Raw genomic sequence first — 20,866 nt, forward strand, 5'->3', positions numbered from 1 at the left:
GATCTTTAAGTATATGTATATATATATACATATATATATATATATATATATATATATATATATATATATATATATATATATATTATATATATATATTTTATATATATATATAAATATGTATTATAAACCACAATGCCGTGACTGCTTGCTCCCAAGTGTTAGTGATGCTGCTCGTTCGCATGCTCACTTCTCTCCGTCCTTAATTTAAGAATGAAGACCGGCACTCCAACAGCGATTCTAGTATATTTATTTTCCAACAGTTTATGAGGAAGAACAAACGTATTTTGACTCATCATAGGCTTGACTCCGTTCCATACTGTTAATGCTGTCACTCCACCATTTAAGCTGTTGACGGACTCACTTTGTTCTCCAAAGCGGTCGTCATCTTGACAGTACTTTTCACTCAGTAATGCATTCTTGCTTTACGATTCGCAATCCGTGCTTATATCCATGAATAGCTAATTCACATACAGTGTGAAATTAAAACAAGACTTCGTTCACCCTATTTCTAAGTTTCAAAATACCTCTACTTCGCATTACTGATCTCTTTGGCTACAACTAAATCACTCGCCCCAGTGGGTATTAAAACGAACAAAGGACTCATTGTACAACTATAAAGTGTTGCCATCTTTACAGTACATTTAACTCAGTAATGCTATTTCCCAACATAATTTCTATTTCATGCTTACTTTCATACATAATAAATGATAATTTTATTATAAATTACCTCTAAACAATTCATTTGAGGGAAAGACATGATTTACACCTACAAGTTTTTTCACAGTGCTTAGTTTCAGGATTGGGAACTCCTAAGGGCTAAAAATACCCTCTAAAACTAGTGGGATATCCTTCCTTCAACAATTTTTTATCTCTGCACTCAGTATCAGTAATCGTAACTCCTAGGGGCTAAATACTCTCTTTATTAAAAAAATTATTCCAAAAAGATGTTTTTTCCCCAAACTTCCTTAAAAAATATATTTTTCTATATTGATCTCACTTAATTGTTCACAAAAAAACTATGTAGTTCCTCATCGGCATTCATACGCAGAGGTTCCTTTGTGTCCATCTCCAATATGAGGGTAGACTCCTGCCTCCTCAATTGCTCTTCTCAGTTCCCCCTGTCCAATTTTTCAGTACGTGGATTAATCCACTGTACCTCAATTTAGACACATCTTTCTGATGTTCTTTAGGAAAGTGTTTAGCCACTGCTTATATGTCATATCTTCATTATTAATAGCTCTTAAATGTTGGAGAATCCTTTTATGCAATGGTAATATCGTACTTCCTATAGAGGTCTTTGGGCACGTGCATTCCAATATGTATACACCACAAATTATGTCTTACAGTTTATAGCCTCCTCGATGTAGGTTGTAAGAGTAAGAAAACTGTCCCGTGGTAAGGTTAAGTCAGCTCGGGATATAACAAAAGGACAGTGTGATAAGCGAGGTGAAAGTAAGAACTTGCTTGATGAAGTGCACTGCAGCAAATCTGCAGCAGGGGAGTAAAGGTGGGCAAGAAGTGGGTAACAGGGAAGTGGTGCCCCCAGCATTCGTAGTCAATGAAACATTATCTAAGCACCAACCAGTGGGAAGGAGTTTAAAAGTAGTTTGATGGTACCTAGCACCTAGTAAAGGAAAGGCAGTCAGCTAAAGTGGAAGTAGCTTCTCTGTGTTTATTGTTCTGGGCTGACCTCATAAAGATTAATTGGGCATTGTCAGTGTACATGATGAACTGAGGGGCATATTTATACTCTGTTTGCGCCAAATGTGCGTCAAACATTTTGACGCACATTCAGCACAAACCTTACACCATATTTATACTATGACGCCCGACCCTGCGAACATCAAAATTCCTCCGTGTGCGTCATTTTCTGGATGCGGGAAACCGCCTTGCATTAATGACGTGCAAGGTAGGCATTCTGGTCCAAAAAATGACTTTAAGGCCTGTGCGCTTTATTTATACTCCTTTGTCATTTTGATGCACAGGAGGGGGCGGGCCTTAAAAAACGGCACCCAGGCTGATGTGTGCCGTTTTTAACACCTGAGTGAGGGCAGGCATTAAGGGACCTGTGGGCTCATTTCCATGGCCTCTGACCATGGAAGCAGTCCACAGGTGCCCTTCCCTGCCCCCAGGGACACCCCTGGTACCCCCACCCACTCCTGGAGGACACCCATGGATGGGGAGCGGCCCATCCCATGTAAGTACAGGTAAGTTGAGGTAAGTATATATATATTTTTTTTTTTGTGGCATGGGGGGCCTAACTTGGGCCACCCTACATGCCACTGTGCCCAATGGCCATGCCCAGGGGACAAGACAGGAGTCATTTCAATGGGAGTTGTGCATAAAAAAATGGCGCAAGTCCAGTTATAGTCATGATTTTTTACTCTAACCTGACTTGCACCATTTTTTGACGCACAACCCTCATTTTCCCCTACGCTGGCACTGCCTGGTTAGTCATTTTTTTTTACTCTGACCAGCCCGCAGCACCGGCTAACATCAATCCATAAATAAGGCGCCCGCCTGGCACGTTGGAATGGTGTTAGCCGGCGGTAACCTTTTTGACGCAAACCAGCGCCGGAGCTGGTTTGCGTCAAAAAGTATTAATATGGGCCTGAGTCTCAAGTTGGTGAAGTAGGTTGTGTCAGTGCCTTCTTCTAAATATAAAAATGGAGAGGGGACAAAGAGACACCTGCCACACTGTAAACATATTAACTTTGAAAGTGGAAAAGAAAGATGTTAAGGAAACCATTTGTCTCCGATTACTGAGAAAATATTTTTACCAGGAGGGGGTGCAGCCTTTTATATCAATTTCAGCTCCTGGGTCTCGGGCATCCATCATGAGACGAAGATCATCCAGCACGGACACCACTACTAGTTCCATACTGAGGTGTGGTCTAAAACCTGGCTGGTAGGAGATAAGTAGACCTTTAATCTCTCTATACTTCTGGAGTTGGGGGGAATAAAAATATTTCTAAACTTTGCCAAATGGAGAAGAAGAGAAATGAGGAGGAAGTTGCTTGGGTCAAAGTGTCCAAGGGAGGCTTAATTACAGCTTCCTTCCTTGATACAGGCACCACTCCTTTGTTTAAGGAACAGTTGAAAATAAATAAGAATACTTTGACCAGAATTATTGACAGTTGTTTCAGATATTTACCAGAGTAACTATCTGAAAGAAAGCGAGTAGGGTGACTATGTGATAACAGTTAATTTAGGATCCACTTTGGAATTACAGCAAATTTACCTAGGGAAGATTTTGAAGGAGAAGATAACTGACATAAGGGAGTAGAGTGATACATTTCAAATTGGTGTCAAGTCTGATTATTTTTATTTTATTAATATAAATAATGAAATATTTTCTCACAGCTCAGCAGAAGGGTTTACATTGTGCTGACAAACAGTGAACTCTGGTAATTCCTTAATTTATTTTGATGATTCTTTGGATAAATTGGGGGCTTTTTTTGATCACCTATGAAATACCCGTCTTTGGCACACTTAATCCTTCTACTTTAAATGTTCTTTGAATCTGCATCATAAAATTTGTGCCATTGGTGTTGACTTCTGGCAAGGGAGTCATTTAGATAAAAATATTACAAAGTATTTATAATGATTGGGATGCTCAATAAGTGGCGTAAAAAAACTAATCATATCATTCAAGTAGCAATTTTTCTGATGGAATTAGAACAAAAATTATTAACAATAGTAACACACAACAGGCATATAGAGTGATTCAATTTAAAAGAACATGCAGTAACAGACTGAAAAGTTGGGGTTCAATACAAATATTATCCAAACAACCTTGATAATATATTACCCAGATGAAACTAAACAGTTCCATGATTCCATCTATCAATGTATAGAAAACCTACTCTTGAAAAGATCAATGTAAATGTCTGTCTTTGATCAAGACCAAATTCCATGTTGATGGTGAAAATGAAAAAAAAACAGAGAGATGGTCTTGTTGTCAATTTATGTGGAGATACAAGAGAGACCCCGCCGGAACTAATTAAAATAAAAAAAAAAACAATGTCAAATTTTAAAGGAAATATGCCTGTCTCTAGTATGATAAACCTGTTGTGATGATAGTGAAGACCAATCGCCATATGGTTAAAAATCAAATAGAAAAACTGTAAAAGAAATGAGACCAAATCCACCAAAAGTGTAACTGAAATGTAAATCAGTGCAGAAAAATCAGGACATGATACAGCTCAACATGCAACCCTATGATGTTGAAAATGAACCTGATAACTCAAAATTGAAGGGTTCAATGTGGAATCGAATGGCTGAGTGCCAGTAATTCTAAAAACAATGTTAAAGAATGAAAAGCTCTTATAAGACCCGCACAGAGGGGAAAAGGTATCATAATAATGTAAGAAACAGACTTGTCTCTTATGGATTAATCACTAAAAGCACTTCATTAGTAGCTAACACTGCAAAAATACAATATAACATGATCAATATAACTCAGTCCCTATACATAACAAAGAGGGGAGACTGGCCTACTCCTTAGTCGAGTGAACTCACTTCAAATGCAGAACCAATCACTAACTGGCTTTCACGTTCGATAAGACCACGAATATTCATGATGGGAGCTGCCATGTTGGGATCTCCTATTTGTGTTCTACTTGCTTGTGAAGTGAAATTAATTTTGAGCTAATTACTGTTGGCATGCGTAATATGGGAACACCAATCAGTGTTTCACAAACACTAGTTTGCAGAAAGCGGTGGCCATCTTGAGTGACATAAAAACTTGTTTCCATTGGAATTAGCTTATTTATGACCTTCTAATATCAATGGAGGAGAATCTAGCCATATATGTAGTCATTGTCAGTGATACAGTGTACCATTAATGATGGGATTATTGTGACTGCGACATGCATTATTAATTATTAAAGGTGCCCCCAATTTGATATGTTATGGCTTTTGTTAGGTGACGGTGAAACACTGGATCATTTAGATCATCCACTGGATCATTGAGATTAAATACATGGCTGAATTCTCCATTGATATTAAAGTGTCATAGATAAGTTACTTCCAATGGAAATACGTTTTTATGTCACTCAAACATGGTAAAATTGGCTTACAGACTAGTAGACGGTACTACATGTACCGAGGACCTGTAAATTAAATTGAGCTATTGGGAAGGCTGCACTTATTGTGCCACCCACTAAAGGCGCCTTTTAAACATGCCTCAGACCTTCCATTGCAGCCTGTAGTGCAGTTTTACACAGCTATTTTGACCTGGCAAAATATTTTTTTTTACCCAAACCTATTCCCTCCTTTTTAATACATATAAGTCACCCCAAAGGTAGTCCCTAAAGGCTCTTAGGTACATTGCATTTAAAAAGTAAGAATTGTGAGTTTACATTTTACTGTCCTAGCAGTGAAAAACTAAAGTCTTTTCTCACTACTGTCAGGTCTATCTCTCCCATTAACTAACATTGGAATGCCTTACTACATTTAATAAGTGCAATTTTTTTGTTTGGGAGCTAGTAGAAATTTCATGTTTAGACTCAAATGAATTGTAATTTAAAATCCTCTTTAATGACAAAGTTGAATTTTAAGTCATGAATCTGAAAATGGCACGTTTCGAAAGTTGGCATTTTACTGTCGTAAATGTTTGTGCCTTCTCTTGGTGTCCTGGGTCACATGACTGTGAATGGTTGTGCTGTTGTGAGTTGTGTATTCCTCCCAGAAAGTAAGACAAAAGAAGACTGAGGGCCTTATTTAGATCTTGATGGAACATCCGCTATCCTGCTGCAGTCCCAAGTACTCCGACAAACTGGCAGAGTTCTAACCACTGTATTTAGAACTTTGGTGGTTTAACCTCTATCCGCGTTGACGGAGGGGAAACTGTCACGCAAGTGGTTACCTGCAGCTGATATGGTAGACTCCAATGTTGGCGAATAGCACTACATCACCATCGAGACAGTGAGATTGCACCAACTATCTTTAGATACCACAGTCATGTTGGGGTGCACCAGTTGCAATCCCCTGTCTATGGCAGTCCATCGCGAGACCCGTTCAGGATTTTACTGTGGCTGTGGCTGTTGGATGGATGCAAACAGCACATACCTGATGTATAGTGGCCAATTGTGAACACCTGCCATTTCATTGCAGAACACCATTCTGATGCCCAGTCTGCTGTCCAGGGGTTAGTATTTGTCAGTTTTCTTTCTCTCTCTCTATTTCCCTTACAGTTTTTTGTTTTTTCATCAACGTTTTGGGCACTAATTATTTTTTGTCTGTTCCTCACTATGGCAGGAAGGAGGAGTCCAACTTCTACAGAGGGAGAATTGTCAGTTATGGTGGATGACATTATTAGATTAGAGCCACAATTACAAAATACAACCATATCTCAGAAAAGGGAAATATGGGCCAGAATAGGTGACAGAGTAAATGCTGTAGCAAACACTCTGTGCACACAGGACGAAATTATGAACAGGTGGAGTAACCTGCGAGGTACAGTGCGCTCACTAACCTCCAAGAGTCTCATGGAGGCCCAGAGGACTGGTAGTGGCTCTCCCAGCGCCACTTACATCCCTTTTCCTGGGAGGAGAAGGTCTTGCAGATCCTACATTCTGAAGGCTTGAAACGAATCCCTAGTGGAGCAGAGGCTGATAAGTTGAAGTTAGCAATGCCTCACTAATCACAAATGGAGTTCTGCCCTTAAGTTAGCTGCTCGGAAGGTTTCAAGACCCTTATTGAAATTTATATATCTAAACTTGATTCAGCAAATGATCTTGTTTTATCCAAATTACTAGCAACATGGGTGTATCTCTCTTTTAAAAAATTCTCAAAATGTTTTGGCAGAATGTGTCAGAATGGATCATCCCTTGCTTTTGTCTAATTCCCCGTTTTATTTCAAAGTAAGTTGTGCACATGAAGGAATAATGCTTATAAGTTTCTTTACATCATTCACTTGTGTGTACATATTGTGAATGCATGTTCATTTCACTGTAGATATTTAAACAGGCATGTTTTAATCTAATTTTTTTAACAAGCATTTTCAATGGTGTTTACAAATAACTTCTACTTTCATGATGCCCTGGTTTCGTACGTGGAAAACAATAGTGCAATGTGATGTTGCTTAGTTACCCTATTCTTCCATATATGCACATAAGTCAAAGTGTTATGCATTTGTCATTCACCATTTCATGCTATGCATCTAAATGTCATTTGTTGTAGTAAATCAGTATGTTGTCACCTTCTTTTTACTCTATTGAATTGATGTAATTGCTTACATAATTCATAGTCTTTTAAATCAAAGAGTTCCATTCATGTTCTGTAGCATGCTGAACATAAGTAGTATTGATACACAATTTACATTGCAGTGTTCATATGATGACGAATGTCATTAAGTCCAATAAGTTGTACTATAGTGTTGGAAAATGGCCTTCTCTGAAGGGTCACTCCAAAGTTTTTGCCTTCCTCCTCCTCTTTTTTTGACCTTGTTTTGTTGGCTTTAGGACTCTGGGCACTTTACCACTGCTAATCAGTGCTAAGATGCATGTGCTCTCTCCCTAAAACATGGTAACATTGGCTCATACCCAATTGGCACATTTAATTTGCTCGTAGGTCCCTAGTAAAGTGCACTACATGTGTCCAGGGCCTGTATTTAAATGCTACTAGTGAGCCTGCCGCACTGATTGTGCAACCCACATGAGTAGTCATTGAATCATGTCTCAGGTCTGTCGTTGCCAGGCCTGTGTGTGCAGTTTCACAGCCACTTCGACTTGACATTTAAAACTACTTGCCAATTCATCTTTCACTACATATAAGTCACCCCTAAGATAGGCTCTAGGAAACCCATATGGCGGGTGCTATGTAAGTAAAAGACAGGACATGTACTTATAAGTTTTACATGTCCTGGTACTGAAATTCCCCAAAGTCGTTTTTCACTACCGGAAAGCCTGTTCCTCTCATTGGCTAGCATTAGAAATTCCCCTATATGCGTTTAAGTGGTAATTTCTGATCTAATAGAAATAGCGTTGTCATATTTGATATGGTTGGAATGGCAGTAGGCAATCTTAATTACTTGTGTAGTTGGATTCTACATTGCTATTATAGAAATGCCACTTTTAGAAAGTAGGCATTTCTTTGCACTTACTGCCTATCTCCCATCCACGTCTGGCCTGTGCTGGTTGACAGCTCCCCTTGTGCATTCTACCCAGACAAAAATAAACACAGGACACTCAGCTGCATCTGCATTCATCTTCATACAGATGGGTTTCCCTGGGCAGGAAGGGTGGAGGGGCTCTCTCTTAAACTGCAAAGGCCACTGGCCTGCCCTCACACAAAGGACTGATAACCCCCATAGGACACCTGGTTGATGGGGCTGGATTGAAAGGGGAATTTGTTTACTTCAAAACCACACTTTGAAGTTTCCACTACTTCAAAGGCACTTTTGGGTGTATATATACTGGGCCTGTGACGCCACTAAATCAGACACTTCTGGATCTACAACTGGGCTCTGTGAGAAAGCATACAGAGCTACCCAACTGACTCATCTGGACTGCTTTTCTAGAAGGACTACTTTCCTGCTTGTTGCCCTGCTGCCTGCTGCTCACTGACTCTGCTGGAAGATCTCTGCCTTCCTTCACAAGTGCTCTCCAAGGGCTTGGGTTGAGCTTGCCTCCTGTTCTGAAGTCTCATGGCCAACAAAGACTACATCTCCTAGCTTCTAGCTAGTGCACTGACTTCCGCGACTCCGGAGCTGGCGCCGTTGTCCAACTCTATGCAGCTGCCATGCTCCAGCTCTATGTCCTCACTGAAGGCAAAGACCATGGCCTGCAACATAAGCCCGACATCGCTACAATGCCACTGAAGTCCTGTGGTGTGATCGTGACACTGAGAAGTCTACAAATCACGTCTTGACCTGCTGGACTCATCAACCCCACCGAGTCACAAGGAACCGATGCCCCTGCAATGGGATGGAACCAACACCTCATCTACCCTGTGTAGCAGTAAGGAACCGACTCCTCACCTCTCTGGACACAGCCAGGAACCGATGCTGCACCGGCCCAGTGACGCCTCATCTCCCCGACTCCATGCTACATCTTTGTTTCTGCGTTTACTAAAGGTACTGTGCATGGGGTTTGTGCAACTCTGTGACCGGCCCACACTCCCTAGCGACTGGCGTCGGGCTGTTGGGAATGACTCAGTCAAAATGTTGTAATAGCCCCACTTGGGGCTATTGTTTTTCTAAGCGCCATACTAAAAGTTAGTCTTGCAAAATTCATATGTTTACTTGTGTACATTGGATTCTTGACATTTTGGTCCTATTGTATTCAGATAAATATTTTTTTTTTCCTAAACTGGTACGAAGCACTTTATGTGGTGTTTTCACTGTTTTACTGTATGAGTTATCACACAAATACTTTACACATTGCCTTCTAAGCCAAGCCTTCCTTCTCTGTGCCAGGCTAACGGAGGGTGAGCACAGGATAATTTAGGCTGTATTGTCACTTACCCTGACAAGGAATGTGGTCCCTACTTGGACAGGATGCATACCTCTGCCAACTAGAGACCCAATTTCTTACAAATAGTATTTATTTTTTGCCTGCTAGGCCTTGGAATAGTTTAGCTCTCAATTTTCCTCTGTACTGTGTTGGGCTGAATGTCTGGCACATGTACTGAACACTTTCTAAACAAAATTTTTCATTTCAGGACATCTCTTCAACATTTTTACCGATGTTTGCATCTATTTAAATTAACCTGCACATGTAAATGAATACAAATCACACAAAGGCCTAATCATTCCATTAATCATAATTTTCACTGAGATCGGCATCATTTAAGCACAGCGCTGATCGCCTGTGAAGCTGAGGTCGGCATGATTTAAGGTAGGAGGGAAAGCTATGGATTACTAGCACAATGGTCACAGTTATGACTAGACACATTAGGAGCTGTTGTTTAACTCTTTTTTGGATTGGGGTGGTTCATTACATTGTTAGAATTTAATGCTGGCGCAATAAAGCATGTATCAATAGACCCCCCACAGGGATGGTTGCCATTAATAATACAGGTTAAGGAATTGTTTGTAGACTGAACAATACGGTCTCCTGATTTGGGTTACAAATGACATAGCCATTTATTGAAAGGCCCGTCAACAGTATATCCTCACCTTCCCCGTTGTGAGGTTTTGCGGCATGAAATTCTATCATACCTATTTTTGGTTGATCATAAAAGGCCATGGTTTAAAACTATTTGGCAGTACATAATTGTGGTACTGCTTGCAAGGTCTTATACATGTAAAAGAAACATAATGGTGTGGTTGTTATTATTTAGTTATTAGTATAATGAAGTTTTTATTTTTATTTTTGTGGAGTGTTATTTATTTGTAGGATTTATATTTAAGATAGCTAAAACATTGCATGGGATCAGCTATGTCTCTACTAGTGGGTTGGGGTGAAGGATGTTATTATTAATGGTAACATAGGTTGTCTTAGATATGATATAATCTTCTATCCCTAATTAGGTCTTGATACTGAAGGTAGTGGATGCTTTGCTCAGTAAACTAATATGAATTTGTTTGCCCAATACAAGTTGAATCAATGGGTATGTCTTATTTTGTATTTATTGTTGTAATAAGATTGTGTGCACATCTTCCAGTAATACTTTTTACTATTTGATTATTGTTCCTCTGGCCGTCTGAAAATTTGACCCATTACACCCTAGAACTTGGTGTGGATGATTAAAATAATGTATGTAGATGCATCTAATATAAATACCTTTGTCCACATTGTAGATTGGCCTTGATTTGTTGTTTCTGTGTATTTTTTCATGTTTGGGTTCTTTTCTTTCTCCTTTTCTTTGTCCTCCCCTCTGTTTTTACTGGACTTTTAATTGGTATGGTGTAAATTGTTTGTGTGTTGTTTTAAGTGTTGATGTATATATATTTAAGTTATTGTACATTGTATTACAGCCCTGAAGAAGTCATGTTGTATGGACGAAAGGAATTGGTTGTTTATACTGTGATGGTTGACCTATTGTTAAAGGACTAGAAGAATAAAGAGAAGATTTGAAATGGACTGTTATTAATGAATTTGACTTTTTGAATATTGTCCAGGGTGGTGCACTTTCATCAATTGATTTGTTTACATTTCCTCTCAGGAATGCACTTTGGCAGCAGGTGTCGGAATGTGTGCACACACTATTTAATTATTAATTTCTATTTGAATTTTGAAATACTTTCTAGGTGATAGTGGTTAGGTGCATGGAATTATAAGCCTGATGTTCCTTTTTCACACATTATTGATATGTGCAGGGCTATTCCTGTACCATCTACCCCTGTCTGTGGTCTTTCACCATCAGGACAAAATTCACCTTCCTCAGCCACATGTAGGGAGGCCCTGCCACAAAAGGCAAGTGCTCCACCGACCCCAGTCACTTCAACTCTGGGTCCGGCCTCCCAAAGGACATGTTCATCAGAATCACCAGGAGAGGATGGAAAGACCTCCACAACTACTTCTCTAATAGACGCTGAACCTAATTTTCTTTAGTGTGTCTACCATTCACTCTGTGGACTATTTCATGGACACATTTACGTTTCTTGAAGACAGTTGTACTTTGTACATTGGACTTCTAACAATATTAGCTCATTATAAATAATTTCATCCACCATGATGGACTTTATTTCTTATTGCTTTTTCCATTGGTTTTATGCCTCAAACTATTTTTAATTAATTTGTGTTAATAAAATAATTTCACATACCACAAAGTTAAAGACTTGTACTGCATTTATTGGGGTATTTCCTTTTAATGTCTTTGTTCCACTAGCATTTTTAAAAACTATTAGTGAATAAGATGTAAGCAAAAATAAGATCTAACATTTAGGTCATATATTTCTCATGTAAAAAAAAGTAACATAAATCCTAGAAATCTCAAGGTATTGGTGTCATACATTTGTAAGTAACAATTCTTTGCCCAAATTTTAGATCATTCTTACAACCCATGGGTCGCCCAATTGGCCTGTGCCATTTAGAATTTGATGCTCCAAGACCTTGACACCATGGAAGAAGGGGAAATAATCCAAATAAACATATTGTAACAAAAAGTTATTTCCACAATGATGAGACACATCAACAGCGTCATACACTTAATAACAAAATGAAGATTTGCCAATATGAAGAGAGATCAGTATGCTATGGCTTGACATATACACGTGGTTAGGACAAATTAAGCAGCACATATTGCCTTGATGGCAATATTCAAAAGAAAATAAGTGTAATACAATCTCAAGAACTTCCATTCAATCACTGTGCAAGTTGTCTCTGTTCAAGGGCTGAACATCCGAAGCATGTGTCTGTCCTAGGATCAACCCATGTTACCTTTGTACTTTGCAACAGCAACCCATCACTGCAAATATCACAACTTTAAAATGTCCAAATGAAGATGACATGGTAAAGGATCCTAAAACAGAATAACAAGGGAAAATTAAAGATTTCACATTAGAGAATTGATTGAAATTATCATTTAGGTGGACACATATACTTAGCACAAGCAAAGATAATCAATGCCAATAAACAGTAGTCAATGTATGGAAACTTTGATCAACAGACATCTTTGGCCTGGACTTTCCTGAACTAACCATTACTACTAAATCACCATCGCCGGCTGATATGTTCACTATGTTACAAGTTGTTCTGACATTTGATGTTATAATATGGAAAGGTACATTTACACTCAGGTGAGGAAGTGGTCAATAACATGTTGATGTATGACAATTTCTTCCTCTTTACTGCTGTCATCTTCACTGGACATTTCAACATCCTCACCCAGTGGCTGTTCCTGGTCTCCATCCTCTGTGATGATTGGGATGTTCCGTCGCAGGACTATGTTGTGCAACATGGAGCAGGCAACCGTTATTTGGCACACCTTAGTGGGTCAGTAGAGGAGGGCTCTATCAGTCTTGTCCAGACATCTAAATCTGGCCTTTAGGAGCCTCCGTATTCTTCCATGGACCTTATTAAATGGACTTACCCTGGCGTTGTTGGATTCCTCAGCAGTGGTATTGTCGGTTAGGATAAGACCCCTATAAGTAAAAAAATATATTGAGCAAAAATATCTCATTTAATTGTATATTTCTTAAACTATGAATTAAGCAAATGATCCACATGTCATAATGTACTTACATACAAGCCAGGCCCTCTCAGGTCCAAGTTGCAGGGGTAGGGTGCTGTTCTGTTGCACAAAGAAATCATGTGATGACCCTGGGAATCAGGAACACACAATTGAGATACACAAATTAGGTAAGTGGACAACTTGTACATTGACTGAATAGAAGTTCTTCCAAATGCAGTAGGCCTGTTCCCTGACATGTGGTGACACCAAGGCAATATGTGTGTCATCAGTTGTCCCAATCACATGCAGTAGGCCACTCAAAGCATAACAATCTAACTTCACATTGGCAAAATCCTGATGTTGTGGAAACTGGGTGAAGCTGTTGATGTGTCTCATCAATGAAAAAAGAACTGGTAGCACACCACTGAAAGTTTGTTGTGACATGCCTCCACATACTGCCACAATGTATTGGAAAGATCATATGGCCACAAAATGAAGTACTGCCATAATTTTCACTATTGGCGTTATTGCTGTTGTATTCTTATTGTGAGGCAGAAGAACAGGCTCCAACTGATGATGTAATCAAGAATAGCTTGCCCATTCAGTCAGAATTTATTTATGATGTCCCTTTCTTCCGTGATGACAATGTCTGGAAAAGGTCTGAGCACTCGAGGCTCTCATCTTCTACTTCTTCCTGGGTTCATATGTCTGCATTCGAGTAAGAAAGATTATCAATGAAAAGGGAAAAACAATACTTTGCAAAACAACACACATCTCATGTCTCAGTAAAGTATATTTTTGGTACATATATGTACACATCATTTACTAGTGAATTTCTAACTTAGAATACACAATTTTTGACATGTCATTTTTTTTAATGGGTGATGTGTAAGTGATATATTTCAAATGTATAATTTACACATTATTTATTTCTGTAAATAAAAGTATGTTAACTGAAGCATAAAATACACTACGTCACTATTGTCCGAAAGCATAGTAACACATTACATTATAATTGGTCATAATTAACTAAAGACAATGTTGTACATATTTGTATTTTACATTTGAAAACAAACTAGCACTTTTGAGTGGTGGTGACATAACATTTAAAACTACACTGGCTCGTATCCTAAAATGGCGGCCGCCTGACCGTACCATAAGGACATTGGCAATCCGTTGGCGAAAGTTGACCACATAGGAGGTGTAACACTCTACGACAGACACAGCCATATGCTAACATATGTGACGGCTATGCATGAAAGCCAATGGCTGTGTCCGTTTCATCATGGATTGCGTCTGTCGTGTACATGTACGTGGCGTTAGGAGCAAACTTGCCTCCTAACACTGCAGCCTTGAACCCCTCCACCACTTTTACTGCTGTTTTTGTTCTCTGGGAGCAAGGATGTTGGGCAAAGCAGGTGACAGGGTCCTTAACTTCTCAGCTGAGGAGGTAGAACTCCTCAATAGGGAGGTCCTCTCCCTATACAGCCAGCTCTATGGGAACCCAGAGGAACAGGTAAATGTTTAGAAAAAGTATTTCTAACTAACATGTTTCTTCCTAAGACACAGACTAATTTGCCCCTTGTAGTTCTTGAGTGTTTGGAGTTAGTCAACACAATTATTTCGGGACATAATGATGTTTATCAATGTTTGTAATAACTGTAAATTGAAAAGGAAAGCCTTCTGAATCAATGAGGTGTTTTTTTTCATTTCTATTTTCTGACAAATCCAGATTTCATGTTGCAACCTGCATGCCCCTTACTTTCAGTGACACTGTACCATAAGTGTAGGTGACACATGGAGCCATATGTAGACATGAGAATAACGAAACTTGCAAAAAAGAAACATTTAAGTGATGGTCTTGTCTGAATGTTTCTGTTTTTCTGTTTCTGTTTTGCTCTGTTAATATCTCACATTTTAGCCATGTCATGGTGCCACATTTGGGGAAGGGTATATCCTGTGCTGCAAGTACATATGACATTGGCTATCAATTAGCAATACAATTATGTCCCATTCCTATACACACACACCTATCCATACATCACCAAAAACCAAACCATGCTCTCACTGACACACATGGCAGTCCTCCACACTGCCCTTAGTCATTGTATGTGTTTCAAACCATAGTATCTGCCTCTTATAAGATTAAGCATTAAGCCAAATGTAGCTGTGGGTGGCGGTGTGTGCAAATAATATACAAGTTGCTTAGTCTTTATTAGCTCACAATGATTTGGACTAATCAGAAGTGGGTCTCACTACAGGAAAGGTTTCAGAGCCCTGGCCTAGATGCTATTTTTGGCCTGGATTAGTAACCTGAGGAAATAGAAAGTGTTGAGAGTACTCAACAGGTCATTGCAAATGAGTATTTCCTAGGAACTTTGAAATGTTGGTAAATAATCTGTACTGGCTGTTTTAGAAATGCTTGTGAGAGATGCAACAATATTGTGTCAAAGCACTACAGACAAACAAAATCACTCAAAACATTTGCTTTCTTTTTCTCATCCATACAGGCTAATTCCCATCAAAAACGAAAATCTGGAAGGCCATTACCAAGAAGGTGCACCCCCTGAAGGTCTACAAGCGGCACAGCCTGCAATGCAGTAAGAGGTAGGAGGACCTATGAAGCTGGATCTGCATGTCAAATGAAGTTCAGCTTGGCCAGTCCTCCCAACGAGGTAAGCCCGTGTGCCACATACTGTCATCCCCTTAATGTCCTGCTCCTAGCGGTGGCCTACCTGGTCCTTGATGGGCAGTTGAGAGCCCAACAACAGCATCAAGGAGGTGAGTTATTCTTGTTAGTTAACTTTTTTTATTTACAGCAATGTTTTATGACATCATGAAGATTGACACCCATCCAATGCACATGAGGGTTTCTGGAGGTGTAAGTTCTGCAGAAGGTGTCTGATGATGTATTAGGTAAATTTATTTGTTCTACATGTTTCCACTAGATTCCTTATCATTGGCCAAAGATACAGACATGTGGCTGCATAAAAAAGAGGTACCTGCATTTTGTCTCTGCTATGAGGGACAGTTGTGCCAAACAGTCCCCATTTGAAAATTGGGTCAGGTGTGATGCGCCACCACAAATGTGAGTAGGTAATGTAGCCACTGTTACAGGTGACATGGCACAAAGAACCTATGATACAGTTGATGTTTCTGACTTAGCATTGGTGAGCTGGTACAATGATCAAACATTAATGATATGGTCCAAAAGGACTGGGAACATGAGTACAATGGCTTCATTCCTTAACAAAACCTATTCTAAATATGTTTTCACTGCAAGATTAACGTCACTTCATGTTAACAGTATGAATCAATGGATGTAATATTTACTATGATATAGTATCAATGTTTGCCTAAAGTGAAAGACATTATATTGTCTAAAACATTTACACAATGGTAAAATTGACTTCAAATAACTAGAGATATTTAGGAGTAAAATGTGAAAATGTTTTTGCCCTGAACTGAAGTGTATTAGAAATGTATCAAGGCCTATGTATTTAGTTACGCTGTCATTTGTCAATCCGCCACAAAAATATTTTTTAAAATATCTTCAACGGCATAGATACGTTCATAGTGTGTGATACACTGCTAAGCTACTCCAGTACAGAATCCATATAAACTTTGTAAATTTGAAATATACTTTAGTTACTTATAGTAAGTGTTACAATTGTGAAATGGGCAGACAAAGGAAACAGGCTTTGAGTTTATAGAAATATTGGTACAACGTTTCAGTATTTGTTGACACACATTGATTCATATTTTGGGGAATGTAACCAATGTAGATTTTTTGGCTTTGTAAACACACTGTGCAAATGTCTTTTTGGTTTATGTAATTTTTGGTGTTCTAAAAAACAAAGCCCCAGCAATCAGAGATGTGAAGAGACAAGGTAGTACATGATTTACGAACTAGCATGGAGAATTATAAAACTGTGACCAAATGGTTTCTGAAAATGTTCCATAGTGCATGAGATAATGATATTAAAGAACCCACGTTCGAGAGCCTTGAAGCTGGTGAAAAATGAAGCAATGAAAAATGTTTTGTTACACACACACACACACCCAAGCATGCACCACATACACCATACCGATATGCAGATGCACAACAGACAGAAGCACATACAACACCCACTCCACCTCCCTCTACATCCTAAACCCCATCCTCTCCTACCCCTTCAACTACTTCTCCTCTGCATGCTTTTGCTCTTGCCCTGTTCCTGACCCCTGTCCCACCCAAACCTGCCACAAGGAAGAAACATCATTAAGGTGCCCGCTATGCCCACTAGATGCCCCTTACTAAGGAGGTTGTGCATGGCAGTGTATTTAGGAGGCACTTTCTAGTCCCGAAGCCCACAAGGCCCATTCTGGACAATTTGTATTTTAGAAAAATATATTTACATTTTTTATTCTGATTGAGAGAATTATCTCATTATTGGATTGAATGGTCATTCATTTTCAATACCTTTGTCTGGAATCACTGTTAGATTATTAGTAATTGATTACTGACAATGCTATTCATGCCAATGTGTGTGACATGCACTTATTCTCATTTTTGACCGTGACAAGCACAGGTAGTATGTTTTACATATTTATATAGTGCATACATTAGTGAAGGACATTTGTGATGGACATGTTAATTTTGGTGCAAGCATTCATCATGATACTGGACACTTACACCAACATTATCCATGTTTATATTTTTGTAACTTAAGAAAGCAGGTGTGTTTATTTTAATATGATATATGTTATTAATATGCACATATGCATTACACAGGGAAAATGACACTTTGGAGTTAAATGACATCTAATGTTTGACAGAAATTGAACAAGACAAGAGGGCATGTGACCTTAATACATCTCTATGTTTGAAGTTTCGAGGTACCATTGGTTGTACATTCTGTGTAAACCCACTGGTTGCATTTTATAGTGCAATTACTACACTATATTGGATATCTGTAGTTACAATGACATTTTTGTATTTGAAATGGTAGTTCATGGTAAATGATGACACACACCTCACATTTCAATTTAGGGGTTGATGTGACTTTTTGTGTAGGTATCCATTGGCATGAAGGCAGTTGGTACCAGACTGGTGAGTGTTCATGTTATATCAAGTGTGTTTCTTTAAGTTTTTCCAACTACCACATTACACACAAATGCACTGCACATCATTTCACTATTGCCTGCAAGTACTTTTTAAACTTGCACAAGTTCAGAATTAATGTACACAGACAATTCTGATGATGACAGAGGGAATATTGACTTACCTTGGGATTGATTTTCATTGTGGTCTTGTAGCAGCAGCAAATGTAGGACTTGCACGATTGGGTTCATGGTGGCAGGAAATGGAGAAAGTGGGTTTCGTGCTTATTTGCCTCCCTATTCGCCACCTCAGGTGTGGAGGTTTAGCTATCACAGTTGCGCCAGTGGGAAGGCACATCGTGACTGGTCCGGTGGTAAAAGTGGCTGGAGTCCCACCCCCAGACACTTTTGCCTATGGCGCCATCGACGTGGGTGTAGAATCCTGGTGGTGACGGTGGTTCATTGGCTTTCATCTATGGGAACACTAACATCTAAATAAAGCTGGTGGAATGCCAAAGTGGGGGTAGGAAATCTGACGGAAAGCCAATGGTGGGACAAATTCTACCAAGCTTTAAATCAGGCCCTAAGTGTTGGCAGGATAGGCCATCCTGCCAGCATGGTTGGGGGAGGAGCTGTTCCTTGTCTCACTTACACTCCAAAGGAGTTGCCTCCAGCCCACACAAGGAAACCTGGCAGTAGTATTATGTCACTATATACTTCTTGGAGCCTTTGCAGGGGAAAGGATGAACTATCCAGAATTTGATGCAGGTGGTATAGAGTAGCTCCCCGCTTCAAGGTTTGGCACAAGGTATAAATCTTGGCCCCTCAGAACACCTTTTCAGTACACTTCTGGACCTATGGACATTACAAGAGGAAGGACTGGCTTGTTCCCAAACAGATGGCCCTGATGCTTGAGGCCTGCCTTGTTCCTCAAAGAACTACACTGCTGCTTATTGCCTATCTTGTTCCTCAGAGGACTGCCCTCCTACTTGAGACCTGACTTGTTCTACAGAGGATTTCCCTGCTGCTTGAGGCCCTTCCCCTGCAGCCTCGGATGGCTGCCCACTGGGCCTGCTGCTGCTGGTGGCGGTGCTGATGGTGGTGCTGGCAGTGGTGGGGGGAGGCTCCAACCCTTCCCCTGCAGCCTCAGACAGCTGCCTTTTGGGGCTTCTGCTGCTGATGGCAGTGCTGGCAGTGGTGGGGGGAGGCTCCAGCCCTTTCTCTGTAGCCTCGGATGGCAGCCCACTGGGGCTGCTGCTGCTGGCGGCAGTGCTGGTGGCGGTGCTGGTGGCGGTGCTGGCGGCAGTGCTGGTGGCAGTGCTGTCAGTGGTGGGGGGAGGCTCCAGCCCTTCCCCTGCAGCCTTGGAAGGCTGGCCACTGGGGCTGCTGCTGGCGGCGGTGCTGGCGGTGGTGCACGCGGCGGTGCTGGGGGCAGTGCTGCCAGTGGTGGGGGGGAGGCTCCAGCCTTCCCCTGCAGCCTCAGATGGCTGCCCACTGGGGCCGCTGCTGCTGGTGGCAGTGCTGGCAGTGGTGGGGGGAGGCTCCAGCCCTTCCCTTGCAGCCTTGGATGGCTGAACCACCATGGTTGGTGGTGGGGGCTCCGAATGAGTCCCAGCGTCATGCCTCCTGTACTTCCTGCCTGCTAGTGCAGGCCCCTTGCCCTTCCTGTCAGCAGCCTGGGATTGCCCCTTTCCCTTCCCTGTAGCAGCTGGGGGTGCCTCCTTGCCCTTCCTAGACGCAGCTGGTGGTGTCTCCTTGCCCTTCCTAGACACAGCTGGTGTCACCTCGTTGCCCTTCCTAGATGCAGCTGGTGGTGCCTCCTTGCCCTTCCTTGAAGCACCTGGTGCAGGCACCTTTTCAGTGTGGCTGCCAGGTGCCCAGGATCCGCTCCACCTGCAGTAGCTGTTGAAACTAATGTGGCCGTGGACTGGGTGGCTGAGGTGCTCGCCTGGTTTCTGACCACCCTGGCCCGACGTAAAGGACGGGGGGAGTGGTAGGGAAGAGGTCAACTGTGGAGAGGAAAAGCTTCTTAGGGCCATTGGGGCGGGAAGAGGGTGAAGGTTTGGGAGTGGAGGAAGAGGAAATGGTTGTAGGGGGTGTCTGTCTGCTGATTTTGGGTGCAGGTGCATGGGCTGGATGCTGTTGAGAGGTGGATGCCTGTTGGGTGTCTGAGTGCTTGCGTTTGTGTACTTTGGGAGGAGGGGGCACAGACACAGTGGGAGAGGACACAGGGGACGTGTGTATGGATGTGGGAGTGGTGACTGCCAGTGAGGGGCGTGTAGTGACAGGTGTGATGTGGTAGTGGATGAGGATGTAGTGCATGCAGGTGTGAGTATTGACGCTACTGGGAGGGAGGTGGACAAGGAGGAGGAGAGGGACACAATGGAGGCAGTGGATGTTGGTATGTCTGCATCTGGATGGTGTTTGTGTGAGTGCCTGTGGGATGATGTGTGGTGCTTGTGTTTGCCTGAACCACTCCTGTGTGTTGTCCTGTGTGCATGCTGGTCTGCCTGTGTGCTTGGGATAGGTTGGGGTTGAGGAGAATGGGATTGAGTAGAGGAATTTGGAGGGGGGAGGCTAGAAACAGGGACAATGGCTGCCATCAGGGAGGAGGCCAGAGCCTGGATTGATCTCTGTTGGGCCACCATGCCAGAGTGAATGCCCTCCATGAATGCATTTGTCTGTTGCAAATGGGCTGCCAGCCCCTGGAAAGCATTCACAA

General features: G+C 41.2%; 1 protein-coding gene across 1 annotated transcript in view; it reads right to left on the reverse strand.

Moving 5' to 3' along the window:
• The window catches only part of IGF1 (insulin like growth factor 1), a 475,789-nt gene that overhangs the window by 4,423 nt on the left and 450,500 nt on the right, over positions 1–20,866 (reverse strand). The window lies entirely within an intron of this gene.

Source organism: Pleurodeles waltl, chromosome 4_1 (genome assembly GCF_031143425.1).
Source record: "Pleurodeles waltl isolate 20211129_DDA chromosome 4_1, aPleWal1.hap1.20221129, whole genome shotgun sequence".
In the NCBI taxonomy this organism is placed as follows: Eukaryota; Metazoa; Chordata; class Amphibia; order Caudata; family Salamandridae; genus Pleurodeles; species Pleurodeles waltl.